The following is a 16,111-nucleotide window of genomic DNA, read 5'->3' as shown; positions in this document are numbered from 1 at the left end:
TGCATCTCTCGGGGCTCTCGGGCAGATTTTCCAGTGCTCTACACGGGCAACCTCTTACGTTCTTAGATCAATCCGCCCCGCCCACCCCACCCGTTTCCCCGGATCGTCGGAATGGCGTGCAAAAGAGACACGTTTCGCTTTGGTGTGGCCTTTTGGACCGAAACATTTCTTGGGCTGAGATTGTGCAGGATATCTGTCCCTTCCTCGCCCGCATTCTTTCCTTGACTCTGAACTTTGCAACTCTAGGGATGAGAGAAACGGGCGTGTGTGTGTGTGTGTATCCGAAGCCTCCCTCTCCTCCTTTGAAAAGTTAAGGGCGGGGGTGGGCGGTCGCTTGCTTTTTATTACGCGAAATAACTCGTAAAACCTAGATGCTGTTTTTTTCCTTATCAGAATTCAGAACCTCCCTTCTTTATAAGGCGATTTTGGGGGCAACAGCTGCTGGGTGCGCGCCCCGGGAAGTGAAGACCTTGAGAGAAAAGACGTGAGGCTGCTCTGTAGGCCAAGTTCTCCCACGGCTTCGAAACCGCTGAGCGTTTTGTTGGCGTTTTGCAGCACTCCGGATGCTCCAGAAGCTTCTTGATAAATATTGGAGACCGCTAAAATAACAGTTGTTTTTTCTCTCTCCCTCTCTATCTTCTTAACCTGAAGTAGGAAAGGACGCGCGTCTTCAATCCCGCACCACTTGTAGTCACTTCGGGATATTATTACCGTCGTTGGGGTTGAATAAATAAAGGCCAGGTGAGAGCCTGGTTCGTTTGGAGAGAAATGTGCGTTAGACGAACTTGAGTCCAAGCCTGCCACCCCTCCTCTGCCTGCGGCTTCTTCAGCGTAACGCCGCGATTTGCCCAGTCCAGGAGGGCTTTCAGAAAAAGAGCTTGGGAATAGGTGACGCTCTTCTGTATACTGCAGAATCCCGAACAATGCAGCATTTCTATCTTTGACGAGCCCTTTTAAACGGCACATCAAAGAATAAGGTTTCCCGGGCTTGGGTAGCAAATTCCGTACTATTTCAAATCGGAGGAGTCAGATTTTTGCAGGAGCCAGTCAGAATCTCCTTAAGGCCCGGATCCCCAAACTTGGCAACTTGAAGACTTGCGGACTTCAACTCCCAGAATTCTCCAGCCGGTCAAACTCTGGGAGTTGAAGTCTATACAAGTCTTCCAGTTGCCCAATTCTTGAGACCTCTGTCCTAACTAAGGTCAGTCCCAAAAGTCCTATGCTCGTTTGGAAAGGCCTATCCTAACCGGCTAGACGTTTGGGTTGGATTGTTGTTTCAAACTGTTCCGCTACAAAAAGTAACGGTAGCACCATCGGGGAACTGTTTGCTGGCTTCGTGGGCTTGTCTCGTGAGAATCAGTTTCTGTTGACCTTAAGACGAAGTTTGGGTGTGTGCGTGTGACATGGTGGTCTTTCTCGAGGCACAAGGTTGAGAGAACCAGTCACAAATGTTGACATAGGTCGGAAGGATTTCGAGCAAGAAACAACTCACTATTTTTTTAATTTATTTGTTTTGTCAAGTACATATTGGAGGTATGTAAAGATATAATAATATTTATATACATGATACTAGTAAAAAGAAAAATATTAAAAAATACAATCGATATAATAATATTCATATGCATGATACTAGTAAAATATAAAGAAACATTAGGACAAGGGACTGAAGGCACGCTGGTGCACTTATGCACGCCTTTTACTGACCTCTTGGGAATCGGGAGAGGTCAAAAGTGGATAGTCTAAGGGTAAAGTTTTGGGGGTTAGGAGATGATACTATGTTAACAACTGGGGTGAGATTGAAGTTTTGAGCAGTTACGCAAAGGAAAAAGGTGTCTAGAGTTAACTCCTTCTGAACTGTAGCTTTGAAAAAAATCGCCACAGGACCTTAAGATAACCTTCCGAGTTCGGAGTTGCCTCACCCTTCTTCCCTCCCTAGCCTTCATCAATCAGAGAGATGCGGCTTTCTGTATCTTTGACATGAAAGTGATGCGCGCCCTCCTCCTTGCCGTCCAAGGCAGCCCACGCGAGGAAAGAATGAAGGGATGGGAGAAGAGTAAGAAGGATCCTCCGATTCGCCCTTCCTCCCTTTTCCCGGGAGGGTCGGGGCAGGCCAAACACCCAGCTCTTCCACCCGCCCTCTTTCTTTGGAAGCCGCCGGGAATTTGAAGGATTCCCCCCTCTTCTTCCGCTGTCTTGTGCGGCTTTGCCCCTGGATTTAGGGAGGCGGTTTGACCTCTCGCCAGACAAGCTCCCGTGATTTATAAGCCTTGGATGTGATAAGATCGAGCCCAGGGAGGAGCGAGGGAGGCGCACCAGCAGAATGTTTCCCCTAAGGAGCGGGAGGAAAGGGAAGGGACAGGAAAGGGAAAGAAAAAGAATCTGCTCTCCGGGTTAGCTGAATCGGAAGACCAGAAGCCCCGCTAGAGTCTTTCTTCGCGACCATTTTTGAGTTACCGTCGGTGCGCGCAGCTTTGCTCCATTCCCTCGCCTCCCGGGTCCTTCGCGTCTCCAAAACCGGAAAAGCGCAAAACAGATCCCGCCAGACAAGGTGCTTTGAAAATAGCAATAGCATTTAGACTTATATACAGAGGTCGGCTGCTAAGGTGGAACGGGGACGTGTGCTCGCCCCGTGGCTCTGAGTACTAGCGCAATTCTGCTACTGCATCTGGGCAGGTAGCAAAATCGCGCAGAAGGTGGCGCACCTGCACATCTGCGCGCGATTTCGGTACCTGCCCAGGTGCAGTAGCAGATTTGCGCTAGTACTCAGAGCCACGGGGGCAGCCCACCTCTGACTTATATACCGCTTCGTAGTGCTTCCACAGCCCTCTGTAAGCGCTTTAAAGAATCAGCCTCCTGTCCCTAATTGTCTGGGTCCTCCTTTTACCCACCTCGGAAAGTTGGGAGGCTGAGTCAACCTTGAGCCGGCGGCGTGAGATTTGAACCGCTGAACTACAGCTAGCAGTTAGGCTGCAGTGAAGAAGCCCGGGAGGAAAGGCTTTTCCTGCCCCGTCCTATCCTATCACTGCTTCTCCCATCTCCCCCTGCCCGCCCCTCCGACGAAGCAGACGAAGCAGCATCCTCGGAAGGGCGCCTTCTCCGGCTGCAAAAAAATAAAAAATAAGAAAGGCCAGACGGCTGGGGAGGCAGATGTGGGGCTGTGTTCCAGAAATGCAGCCTTCCCCGGACCGGCTGCAGAAGGGTGTCGGCTAGATGGGGAGACGGTTCGCGTCGTGGGGAGGGGGGTTGCGCCGGAGAGGAGGAAACCAATTCCGGAGATAATCTCGGGAGCCATCCCAGGGAAAAAGGGCTTCCCCGCAGCCCCGGGCCGGCGGCGGAGGAGCCTGCCTGGTTGGAGAGACGGTGCTGAAAAGTGCAGCTGACGAGTTGCGTCAGCCTTCAAGCCTCGGGTCAGCCCCGACTGTTCGCCCCCGAGAAGATGAGGTTGGGGCAGCTAATGAGCTCCAGGAGCCGAGGACACCTCGCGACCGGCTGCGGGAGGGAGGGGGAGAGCGCCCGGCTGGCAAGTCCCTGGAAAGAGAACGGGGCTGGGGGGGGGGGGGGAGAAGAGGAGGAAGGAAATACATTAAGTGAAAAAGGGGAGCAGCGGTGTGTATTTTTCCAGCGGGGGGGGGGGGCGTTCATCATCCGCCTCTGCTAAAAAAAAACCCGACTTACCCGAAAGGAAAACCGTTTACGCATTTAAGATGATTATCTTCCACATAAAAAAGCGAGCGGGGGGGGGGGGGGAAGATTGCAGAAAACAAAAACACGCATAGCGTTTGCTATATTCTCGGGTTTTTAAAAAGGGCTCTCGTCAGATACTGTACTTTGGTTTAAAAAGCTTCCGTTGAAAAGTTGAAAGTTCTTACTTAGCACCGTTGAGCCCCAAGGCTCAATATGTGCTTCCTTGGGGCTCAACAGCGGGAAGGAAAAGGGGGAGCCCTCTCTTTGAGACTCCTGCTTTTCCGTAAGCGTCTCTCCACCTCCCCAGCTCACGTTTTCCTTCCCACTGAGTCCCGTTTCATAGAATCCAAACTCTGGCGGGCAATCTTCGAAGCAAGTTAGCGAGTTATGAAGATAATATTCTTTCCAGCGTGCTGATACTTTTCAAACGAGAGAAAAATAACTGGGCTTGCCTAGCCATTATATTAAGTGGCTAGCTCCCCTTTCCCATTATTGTAAACCCTAAATAGTCCAGGAAAGAGAGGATAGCCGCCCCGAGTCCGCGAGGAGAAAGGCGCCTATAAATATAATTAATAAATAAATAACAGGAAAAATGGAAGAAAAGACCAGAAGGGACAAACCAACAAATGAAACCAAAAGATAGGAAGGGGAAGGCGATAAAGATAATAATGACTGAGGAAATAAACCAAGGGGGAAAGCACTTTAAGAGATTTTTAAAAATGGAATCAGATATCTGGGAAGATACTTCGGAATGGGAGATAGGAGCCCGGGTGGATATTCTGGAAACCTGGCAGTTTAGGAAGAAAGAGATGGGAGAAATATTCAGTTTGAAGGCTGAAGATACAGGTGTTGATAAAGAGCCAAGGCAGGAATATGGGAGGCAAGCAAAAAAACACAAAAAAAACCCCGAATAAGAACCTCGCACTTGCTTTTAAGTTTATGTCCATTTCAAATCCCGAGTTAATTTCAAGAAGGGTCTTTCAGTCCCCCATGTTCAATGGAGCTTGTTCCTTAAATCCGGTCTCCCACCCCTGCTTTTCCCCAACCCCCAACATTCAGGAAAAACGCCGTTGTTAAAAGTTTAGAGCTGGCCTTCCCGCTGCCTTCTGTCTTGTTTACAAGGCATCGATTTTATTACTCGCCTTGCAAAGATATTTGTGAGGGAAAAACGGGCACCGCGTCCAGCTTTCTTCAAAATGAGTAGCAGAGGAAAGCACAGAAATTTCTCTCCCGGGTTTTGCGGGAATATATATGTATAAAAACCTCGGGATTGTTCACTAAGAAGCCTGGTGAGAACGAGAATATTTTTAAGTGCCTCCAACTTGGAAGAAGCGGAGCAATCTAGTCGACTAGTCCAGTGTTTCCCAATCTTGGCAACTTGAAGATATTTGGACTTCAACTCCCAGAATTCCCCAGCCAGCTGGCTGGGGAATTCTGGGAGTTGAAGTCCAGATATCTTCAAGTTGCCAAGGTTGGGAAACACTGGACTAGTTCGTATTCTGTAAATAAGAACAAAATGTTCCTACTTCATATCTTCCGTGCGTTGCTTATTAAATGGTCTCCAACTTCAGGTAGGTTAGTTTGTGTGTGTACGTGTCTGTGTGTTTCTCCTTGTCCAGATTTTATTGCAAGGATCTCTTATAATTGTGGCATCAACCATTATTAGAAATAATTAAAATGTGCTGTTCAATTTGAGTTCTTCGAGTGGTATTATAAGCAGTGGTACTGCAAGCAAAGATTTCTAAGCTACAGGTTTACCTGGGCAGATGCTAAACTAACTAGAAAATGTTTTCACCGGATGATTTAAGATGCTGGACTGCATAGTTAGAGAAAGAAATGGAGAAGGGAAAGCTCCCTTTTCAACGATCCCCGGTAAGAATAATAACGCTTTCTGAAATACTCAATGACATTAAGATGTTAGGCTTTTACATTAAGGATGTAGCAAACTTCTGGGGGATACGTGAGAAATGTGCTTGGATCTGCTGCTCTATTTTATCGCCAGATCCGATTTCACAATCTCTTAAAACTTCTGCCCTGTAAAGATCCCGACGTTGCTTTAAGACGCCTGTAAATACCTTGGAAACTAGGGGAACTTCAAGATTTGCAAAGCTCTTCCGTTGCGTCTGCCCAGTTCACATTCAACACCCCTTCCCGAGTTGAAGGAGTCTGACTCTCGCTAAGGGAATATAGACTTATGTACCACCCAATTCTACGTGGCCGCTCAGGTAAACCCTATGGAGTTCAATATGGTCATTCTTAGCGGTGTAAGCACGCGTATACAAATTTACACACACTGATTGTCCACCTTCCTCTGCTCCAAAATGAGTGCCACAGGCCGATTTTAAATTAAAAAACGATTTCTCCTGAAAATAGATTTTAGGTTGGCTACGTTTCCCAACAAGGAAAGAAATCATAGCAAGCACCTGGTTTTATTTCCGAGTGATTGGTTGGGATTTAAGTCGTCCCGTTGGAAAAGGGGTTATTCAAAGCCTTCGGGGTGGGGCCAGATCTGTCCTCATCCCAAGGCTTCCCGTTTCCTTCACATCCCTGTGCTAGTTTTGGACAAGCTCGCCCAGATAGCTTGGCCGGGGGCGGGGGGGGAGAAGGGAAAAAACATGGAGAGCAATAGCGTGCCTGAAGGTTCAGTCCTGGAGTGAGCCGGAGGAATTTTCTATACCCTGATAAAATTTTTCTTTCTTTCAAGAATAAAATAGAAGCGTCCAATTCCCATGGAGTCAGCGGCATGACTCCAGAGGGCCAAGGGCCGGGGCCTTAGCACCCCTTTAAGTGTTGCTTACGTCGAAAGATTCTCTGCTAATCTTAAACTTTTAAAGCAACTTGGCAGCGTCTGATAATTTTACAAGCGGTTTAAAAGGGAAACGAGGTTCCTGACATTTCTGGGCCCGCCTATGGTTTAGTCTGAAGGGACCCGACTCTGCCCTGAGGACAGGTCTCTTCTCAGTGTCGGAATGGAAAGAAAATAGACTTTCATTGCCACGGCTATATTTAGGATCGTCGGATACCCAGTGGGAAGAAGGCACCGAGAAATGGGGAACTCAAAGTCCTGCCGCGACGAGACGATGCTCACTGGTCTCTCCCTCTGCCAAGCAGGAGGCCCGCCGCTTTGAAAGGGAGAACGCGGGCCGAGAAAGAAGCCCTGGATGCACAAGAACCGACTTGGGACCGGCCCGCCGTCTTGCCTAAGCCGTCTAAAAGACTCCAGCACTTTCGGGCCGCCCTTGACTCGGAAGGGGCTGCAAGAAAACTCTCCATAACTGGTTTCCTTGACGTATCGCCTTTCATCAAATCAAAATGCACCCTTCGGGTTTAACGGGTCTTCGGTGCCTTCTCGAATTAGAGACGAACCCTGGGACAAGTTTGGTCTCGGTCTCGACGGGCAGGTATATTTCCACAGAAACGGGCGAAGGCCAGTTTTGCTTTAATCCAGAGGCCTTCAGACTTGTAAACTTGAAGACTTGTGGAACTTCAACTCCCAGAACTCTGGCTGGAGAGTTCTGGGAGTTGAAGTTCCACAAAGTCTTCAAGTTGCCAAGTTTTGGGGGACCCCCTGCTTTAATCCCTCAAGCAACCCTGCTGGGCTCAGGAGAGGGACCCAAGAAATGTAACCCTCCTCCTCTAGGTCCAAACCAAAGTTCCATCCAGTGATCAAAAATCCCGAATTGAACAGGATGGAATGCCAAGTTAACTGGAGGGAGGTTGCAGCCCTCGGTTCTGTAGTTTCTTCTCAACAGCAGTTCTCCAGATGCGGTGAAGAGTTCACATGGAGGGCATGAACCTCATCCCTCTCCCGCCCTTGTCAGTGCTTGTTTCAAGGATCTGGGGCAGGAGTCCCCAAAATTATAGCTGGCTGGAGATTTCTGGGAGTTGAAGTCCACAACTCTTAAAATTTCCAAGTTTGAAGACCTCTGATTCTGGGGAAATACTATTGCTGTGCGCGGAAGATCCCGTTAGTGGATCTGCCATAGTGGACCAAGACAAGGAGGAGGCAAAGTTGGTTCTTCTATGACATGTGGACTTCAACTCACAAAATTTCTGACCCCATCATACTAGCTCAGGAATTCTGAGAGTTGAAGTTCACATGTCATAGAAGAGCCAACTTTGCCTACCCCTGGCCTAGACGGATCCTTCCGAGGTCCATCACCACCACCATCCCCCATTTATTTGCCTTGTCACATATGCACTGGTCCACCCCCCCTCCCTTTTATTTGTCGCATTTACTCCAAAACCCCAGTGAGATCAGATGAGATCAGATGAGAACATCATCTCTGGCAAGTGGGCATTAAGATGCAGCTTGCTTCTGCGCAAGTTTACTCCCATTTTAGTTCTGTGAGATTTACCCCTGGGAAGAGTGATGCATGGAAAGGTGTTGTGATTCAGTCTGAGGCTCCTCAGGGAACGGCTGACCCTCTGCCGGCTCCATGCTCAGAGGGGGAGGATGAGGAACCGGAGGAGGAGGAGGAGGCCCAGGCAGACGGGGAGGAGGAATATCAGGCCGAGGGAGAGGGAGAACAGCCTGAGTCCCCCGGGGTGGAGCTCTCCCCAGCAAGCAGCCTGGAGTCCTTAGATGAAAATGCACAAGCCATCATCGATCTCAGGCAGAGAAGAGCAGCACAACGAAGGGGACAATTAGCCAGGTATTTCCAGCCCTAAATAGGCAACAGCTGGGTTTGGGTGTGGTTCTCCCCAGAAAGGCTGAAAAGGCAGACCCACCCTTCCTGTATTGTGGAGTATTATCTTTGGGAGTCCTGGGACCTGGCTGTGATCTTTGGCGTCTCTGATTCTGGCTTGTGGCCTTGAAGGCTGAAACCTTGGGGGGGAAGGCATGGGTCTTATTCTCTACAGTGGTGTGTGTGCCAGCAAGAAGTCTGCTGTATTGTCTGGCCGTCCTGACTCTGCTGTGAAGCCTCATAGCCTGCCTGTGTGGAAGAACAGGTTTTTCTCTGTGTTTGTTTTTCAAACTATAAAGTGCCTTTGCTTTTACCAGCATGTCTGGCTGCCTTTTTCAGTTGGTGTTGAAGTCTGGGGGCACCCAGACAGAACAGAAAGGATTTTTAAAATCTTGCTCGATGGCAATGAATCCACTTTTGCACCGGTGTGTTCCCCCAATCTAATGCCCCCCAGATGTTTTGAGCTAGAACTCCTATCACCATTGGTTATTGTAGTTGAGAATGGAAATCTGCTCCAAGGTAGCTTAAAGATGTCCAGATGGAATCTGTGCTGTCCAGATACAATGTGAGCTGTATCTATGAAGCTTATTTGTGAGTAATGAAAGTGATCTCTTATCCTGAAAGGCATGTGCTCATACTGGAAGGGAGCGATGTAATTCGAGATAACAATGAGAAAGTTACCATACAGATTTGGAGCAGGAATCAGCCGAAGTTGAGAAATTCACTTTTCCAATCTCCTTTGCCCAGAGGGTACAAACAATTCCCTTGGATTAAAACTGGAAATGTGAATATTCACCTTGACACAAAACCCTCTTTAGTGTCTTTGGAAGGGTACCAGAAAAAAACCTTCCCCATGTCCCGCATCAGGAGAAAACCACAACGCAAGGTATAGATAAGGTTTTAGAAGGAACACGTGGATTGGTCCGTTTTATTCAAGATGGTCCAAGTAATAAATTAAAATAAAATCGCCAAGCGCACTCACTGATCTCGTCCTATATATAGAATTGCGATGATCTGGGATATAAAGGGAAGAAAATGTGTAAATGTGAGATTCAAAAGATAATACAGAATCTCAAAAGGCCTTCGATCTACGAATTTAATCTACAAAAAAAAAAAAATAAAGGGAACACTTAAACAACACAATATACAAGTAAATCAAACTTCTGTGAAATCAAACTGTCCATTTAGGAAGCAACTACCGATTGACAATCAATCAATTTCACATGCTGTTGTGCACATTCAACTTTGTACAGAACAAAATATTCATTCAATGAGAATATTTCATTCATTCAGATCTAGCATGTGTTATTTGAATGTTCCCTTTATTTTTTTTGAGCAGTAGAGTTCATTCCCAGCTGTTCTAGCCCAGTACACTAGAAAGGAAGGAAAATAAATCTAATTTCAAGATAATAACTCCCCTCTCAATAGCAAATCAGCAGCACCAACAGGATCTTTTCACCATTTGGGGAAATTCAGCTGCAGACTATTCCACCGGACACGTGCATGCACGCAATATGTTTCATCTGTTCTAGTCCATGTTTCCACAAATGTTTTTCCTTGCTATATTGTGTCAGTTTGAAACCTAAGGCCATTTTGAGGTGCATAAAACTAAAATAACTGAAATATTTTAAGTCAACTAGTTTTATCACCTCAAATAAAAATAATTAGCTAAAACAGCTTGCCAGTTGGAGCAGCCCAGCATTTTGGTGGCATGTGTGTTAGGGACAAAAAAAAAAAAGAAGTTAGGGGAAAAGTCATAGTGCAGGTTCCACACACTCCCAATGATATAGCTGATTCTACCATTGATAGACTTGAGGTTTTAGAATATCTGGAAAACTCTCCTTGTCCTGCTCCAACAGCAATTAGTGCAAGAGAAGCTCTGGTTGGGCCCCTGAGTACAACTTCTTTTTCCACTGTTTAAGGTGAAAAGGGTGACTCGGGTTTTTATCTGGGTGATCCAATCCCCCACCCCTGATATCTCTCAAAGGGATTACAAAAAATAACCTGAAACATATAGGAAGAGATGGGGTTCAGTCTGGACCTGGCATCCTCCTCTTAATTCACAGCATCAGGCTCTGAGTATCTTGTAGCAGGACACCCTGGATGGACATTAGAGGTGGACCCACAAGCCCTTGAAAACTAGCTTAGTCTCCAGTGGAGATGCCTAGCCACCTCGTCTTTCACTCCTCTTTTACTTGCAAGGCAGACCTGCTGCGTCACAACGCTCTATTTCAGGGGTCTCCAACCTTGGCAAGTTTAAAATTTGTGGATTTCAGCTCTCAGAGTTTCTAGGCCAGCTTTGCAGAGAGCTGAAGTCCACAAGTCTTAAAATTGCCAGGGTTGGAGACTCCTGCTCTATTTAGCATTACTGATTTAACCAATTCAACTATTCACACATAACACACACACACACACACACAGAGAGAGAGAGAGAGAGAGAGAGAGAGAGAGATACTGATAGAAGGCAATATTTGTAGCTCAGGGTTGACCTGTTGGATTCCACTGATGATGTTATCTAGTTGGCAATGAAACCCGCTATATCAAGCTCAGAGAGCACCAAGGACTCTACATATACAAATCCACAATCAGCTACCCCATTTTTTCATCACAATTTCCTGAAAAAAATATTATTAATTAAATTTGTATAGCGCCCAACTCCTGGGGGACTCTGGCCTGCTACTGTTGACTATAAAGTGGTGATTAGTGGAGAAGGCATCAATATCCTAAGGCATAAAGTATGGCTGAGTTCACATGACATGCTAAAAGAAATCCAAGCAAACCACATTAAGGTTAGTCGTTTCAGCTCTTCTAGGGAAACATGCACAAGATTGCATTCACTTAGCATGCCCTACATGTCCTTATCTTAGTATTTACACACACACACACATGCACACAAAATCACAACTCTGAAGAAGAAGCCTAAGGAAGTTGACTCAAGATAAAACTCATTAACCGAATCTTTACAACTGTCCCTCTAATTTGGTTTCTGAATTAAACCACTTTTTCCTGGGTTTGTATAATACACGAACCCTGAAGACCATAGGTTGTATAACAATGCAAAGTTTCCAAACAGTGCTGAACCAAGATTAAGGTAACCAGGTTTAACAAATGCAACTGCTAATTCTTTATTAAACAATCTAGCTAAGCTTGTGGTGGAAACCCAGCCATCCAATTTTGCTTCTTTTTATGATGTTACATCCCCAGAGGGTGAATGTGCAAATGTCTACCTGGATGGAAATCCCCTTAAACTTCTTTAGAGCTTGATCCTCTCTACCTGGATATCCTGAAATCAGCTTGCAGCCTTATGCCAATCCTGCAAGTATCAGTGGATATATTCTTTGAGGCATTACAATTGGGGGATTCTGTATCTCTTCTGGAGCCAACAGTGAAGTTTATCTTTCAGGCATTTCATATTCGTTTGGCTGAAATTATGAAAATAAATGTGTCAATGAGCTCTACTTAAAGCAAAGTTTTAAAGGGGGAAAAAAGCTTTAAGTAGAGTTTACATTGGATTGTGTAATCCAATCCAATCCAATCCAATCTACATATACTGACTCATATTAATTTCAAAAGTGACAAGATTGCAAGGAAGTTTTTGTGCAAAGAATTATAGACTTGTGCAATGAATGAGTTCCTTCCTGCACATGAGTTTTGAGGACTAGGCTAAACTGGTTTTCCCTGAAGAAGACCAGTAATTAGTTTTCAGTAGAAACATGTTTTATATAAAAAATAAAATACTTAGCAAACTATAGTTTTCTGTTCATGCAAAATTCTTAAAATGCAGCATTTTAAACAGGACTTGTAAAACAAGTTATTGACTCCCTAGCCTTCTGGCTTTTCTTGTTTGTTTGTTTTATTTTAAAGTTACTATAGTCGTTGCTTGCAGAAAGCTGTCTACGATGTACAGGAAGTATTTTATGTTTTGCACAACCTTTCTGTTTCTATATCTGAATTCTCTGTTCACAATATCTAATCCCATTATTTATTTTAAAATTGCTATGAGTTCCAGTCTGTTCTAGAGTTTAAAATCCCACTATTATCAACAGAAGGGGGGGGGGGGAAGGGGGGGGAATCACAGGTCTCAATTTCTGGTTGAACCAATCAATACGGGATAAATTCCAAGACCAATAATATGAAGATTAAATGCAAATATTTTCCTTTTTAAATAGACAGATAAATATGTTCTTGTTTAACGGCTCGGGGGTCCTTCCCCCATTGTTGTTTTTGGAAAGGAAAGGAAAAATTGATTGCTATGCAATCTTAATTCCACAAATGTATTAAAATGTTATATGCGGGCTAGCCAAAAGTAATTGGGATTCAGATTAGTTGATACTAAGTTTTTAGCTGCAGAATACTGTATATGAGTTGTTCATATACACTGCTCAAAAAAAAAAAAAGGGAACACTTAAACAACACAAAATAACTCCAAGTCAATCAAACTTCTGTGAAATCAATCTGTCCACTTAGGAAGCAACACTGATTGACAATCAATTTCACACGCTGTTGTGCACATTCAACTTTGTATAGAACAAAATATTCAATTAGAATATTTCATTCATTCAGATCTAGGATGTGTTCTTTGAGTGTTGCCTTTATTTATTTTTTGAGCAGTATACTGCCAAGAAGAATATACAGTATGCATCTCGGCTGCTTTTTCGAGCCACAATTACTACTCAAAGAGAGACACGGATCAGTCAAGTCGATTTACAGGCAGTAGAGCACGAAGCGAGCTTTTTCTAGAGGCAGAGCGGGCTAAATGATACGATTTGTAATTGACAACCCGCTCCACAAGAGCTCCTCTGTCCAAGGCTTAGAAATGAATGGCATGGATGCAGCCAACATGACCCGGAGGCGACACGCAGTTAATCCTGAGTAAACTTCCCTTTGAATTCAGCAAAGGCCGGTTGAATGGCGCCATTTTTGCTGCTAAATAAAACTAAATCCCTTACTTTTTAAAAAAAGAGAGGGGGAGCGATTGCATCCTGTGGGTTTTAAGGCAGAAATCTGCTTCTGAGCCGGAGGCGCTCAGCCTTTAAAAGAAAGAGGAATCAGCACCTACTACAACGCAACGGTTCGAGGTCCAGCAATATAACTGGATTGCTCAGCGGATCGTTCAGATGGTTTTTTCACCACTTGTGAGGTTCCCCTCCTTCCAATTTTCCGCGCCATATTTTGGAGGGGTGGGAGGGAACCTCTTGTATATCCGGACTCGCGTTCTGTCCTTCCATCCGGCTGTCCGGCTGTCATACAGGCCTCGGGCGAATCATCCCGAGGGAATCGGGTGCCTAAAAGGTCTCCGTGAAGGCTCCACAATCAGCTCCAAACCTTTTCTGCTCTTGGTTAGGAAGAGAAGCGGCCGTCTGCACAGCGTTATGGGCTCCGGGCCAAGCAGTGTCCTGAGGCCCCTCCGACAACTACTCACAGGAATAGCAATAGCATTTACAACATTTAGCGTTATATACCTCTCCACAGTGCTTTGCAACCCCTCTATAAGCGGTTTACAGAGTCAGCATCTTGCCCTCAATAATCTGGGTCCTCATTTTACCGACCTTGGAAGGATGGAAGGCTGAGTTAACTGGTCGATAGCATTACAAATATATTTATTTCATTGGCACTTCCAACACTGGGACAGTAGAGAAGCTTGAAAAAGAAAATAATACTCAATAAGCCCTACAGTTGTATTTATATGATGCAAGGGGCAAGTTGTGCACCAGGCCCAGGCGTTAAGACAGTCCTGTTCTGGAACCATGTTTGAAAGCCCAGGTTTTGGAGCAGTTTGGAAACGAAGCTGGATCCTTTCCGCCAGACACCAGGGCCCTCGGCAATCAGTCCAATCGACTTGCAACGGTTAGTGACCATTCAAAGTTACAATGCCACTGAAAAAAGCGAGTTATGATCATTTCCCCACACTTTGTGGCATCCCCACAGTCCAGATCACGGGTAGGCAAAGTTGGCTCTTCTATGACATGTGGACCTCAATACCCAGAATTCCTGAGCTAGCATGATTGCCTCTGGAATTCTGGGAGTTGAAGTCCACAAGTCATAGAAGAACCAACTTTGCCTATTCCTGGTCCAGATGGATTTTACCAAAGTACAGAAGGATTCATATTTATGACCCTTATTGGGCCCCATGGCCTTGTGGATGCTCTTTTGTGCCTTTCCGGCAAGCAAAGTCAATGGGGAAGCCAGATTCACTTATTTTATTTTATTTTATTTTATTTTATTTTATTTTATTTTATTTTATTTTATTTTATTTTATTTTATTTTATTTTATTTTATTTTATTTTATTTTATTTTATTTTATTTTATTTTATTTTATTTTATTTTATTTTATTTTATTTTATTTTATATTTTATTTTATTTTATTTTATTTTATTCTATCTATCTATCTATCTATCTATCTATCTATCTATCTATCTATCTATCTATCTATCTATCTATCTATCTATCTAATTTATATGCCACTCACTCCAAAAGGGACTCTGAGAAGCTAACAATGGATTATAAACACAATACTTCACAATGGTGGCCAAGAAAGTCGGCAAAATTGGGGCAAAACCCCACTGAACATACCTCTCATTTAACAACATAAATGTTGGCCTCAATGGTGCCCGTAAGTCAAGGACCACCTGTGTAGGATTCCTTGGCAGGAACCTTGAAGCCTGGAATCTGCAAACCTACAGTACCTGCGCAAACACACACACACACACACACACACACTCCTTGGTTTTTCGGGGGGCGGGGTGCAGCGGGTGGGCACCTGGGTTCGAGCGAAGCTTTCATTGCAGCGGCCACCCAGACCGAAAACCCCGAACGATGCCCTTCTTTTTTGGAACCTGGTAAGAAAAGCCGGGCCTGTGTCTAGGAATCGGGCTCAACTCGTTGCAAAGCTCTGTAGGGGAAAAGGGTTCCTTGTGTGAAGTGACAGGGAAAAAGGAGGAGAGGAAGGAGAAAGGTAGAAGGAGATAGAGGCTGGAGAGGTTGGAGAAGGACGGGGAGAGAAAGTTAAGGAAAGTGGAAGGGTGAGGAGAAGAGGAAGGGCAAGGAGGGTGAGTGAATAGAAAATGGAAGTTCAGACTGGGAGATAGAAAGATGGGAACATAGAAGATTGACATCAGAAAAAGATCTCATGGTCCATCTAGTCTGCCTTTATACTATTTCCTGTATTTTATCTTAGGATGGATATATGTTTATCCCAGGCATGTTTAAATTCAGTTACTGTGGATTTACCAACCACGTCTGCTGGAAGTTTGTTCCAACCATCTACTACTCTTTCAGTAAAATAATATTTTCTCACGTTGCTTCTGATCGTTCCCCCAACTAACCTCAGATTGTGCCCCCTTGTTCTTGTGGACCTCTCCTGAATCTTATTTAACCATTTGACATATTTAACTGTTTCGATCATGCCCCCACCCTCTTCCCTTCTGTCCTCCAGACTATACAGATTGAGTTCATTAAGTCTTCCCTGATAAGTTTGATGCTTAAGACCTTCTACCATCTTTGGACCCGTTCAATTTTATATTGAAAGTATTTGTATTGAAGTCAAAGCAAGATATGTTTAGTGTTTTTATTACTATGTTTGGTTTTTGGATGTAATCATTTGATGTATGGTGGAGAAAAATAAAAAAATTAAAATTTAATTTTTTTAAAAAGGAAAGGGTTCCTTGATCTTCAAGAAACGAGCGTTTTAGCCTCGGTTCAAGGTAGACTTGAGAACTCTTGGTCGTCTGAAAGGGTAT

Source organism: Erythrolamprus reginae, chromosome 6 (genome assembly GCF_031021105.1).
Source record: "Erythrolamprus reginae isolate rEryReg1 chromosome 6, rEryReg1.hap1, whole genome shotgun sequence".
In the NCBI taxonomy this organism is placed as follows: Eukaryota; Metazoa; Chordata; class Lepidosauria; order Squamata; family Dipsadidae; genus Erythrolamprus; species Erythrolamprus reginae.
Note: the sequence above shows the minus strand (reverse complement) of the source record.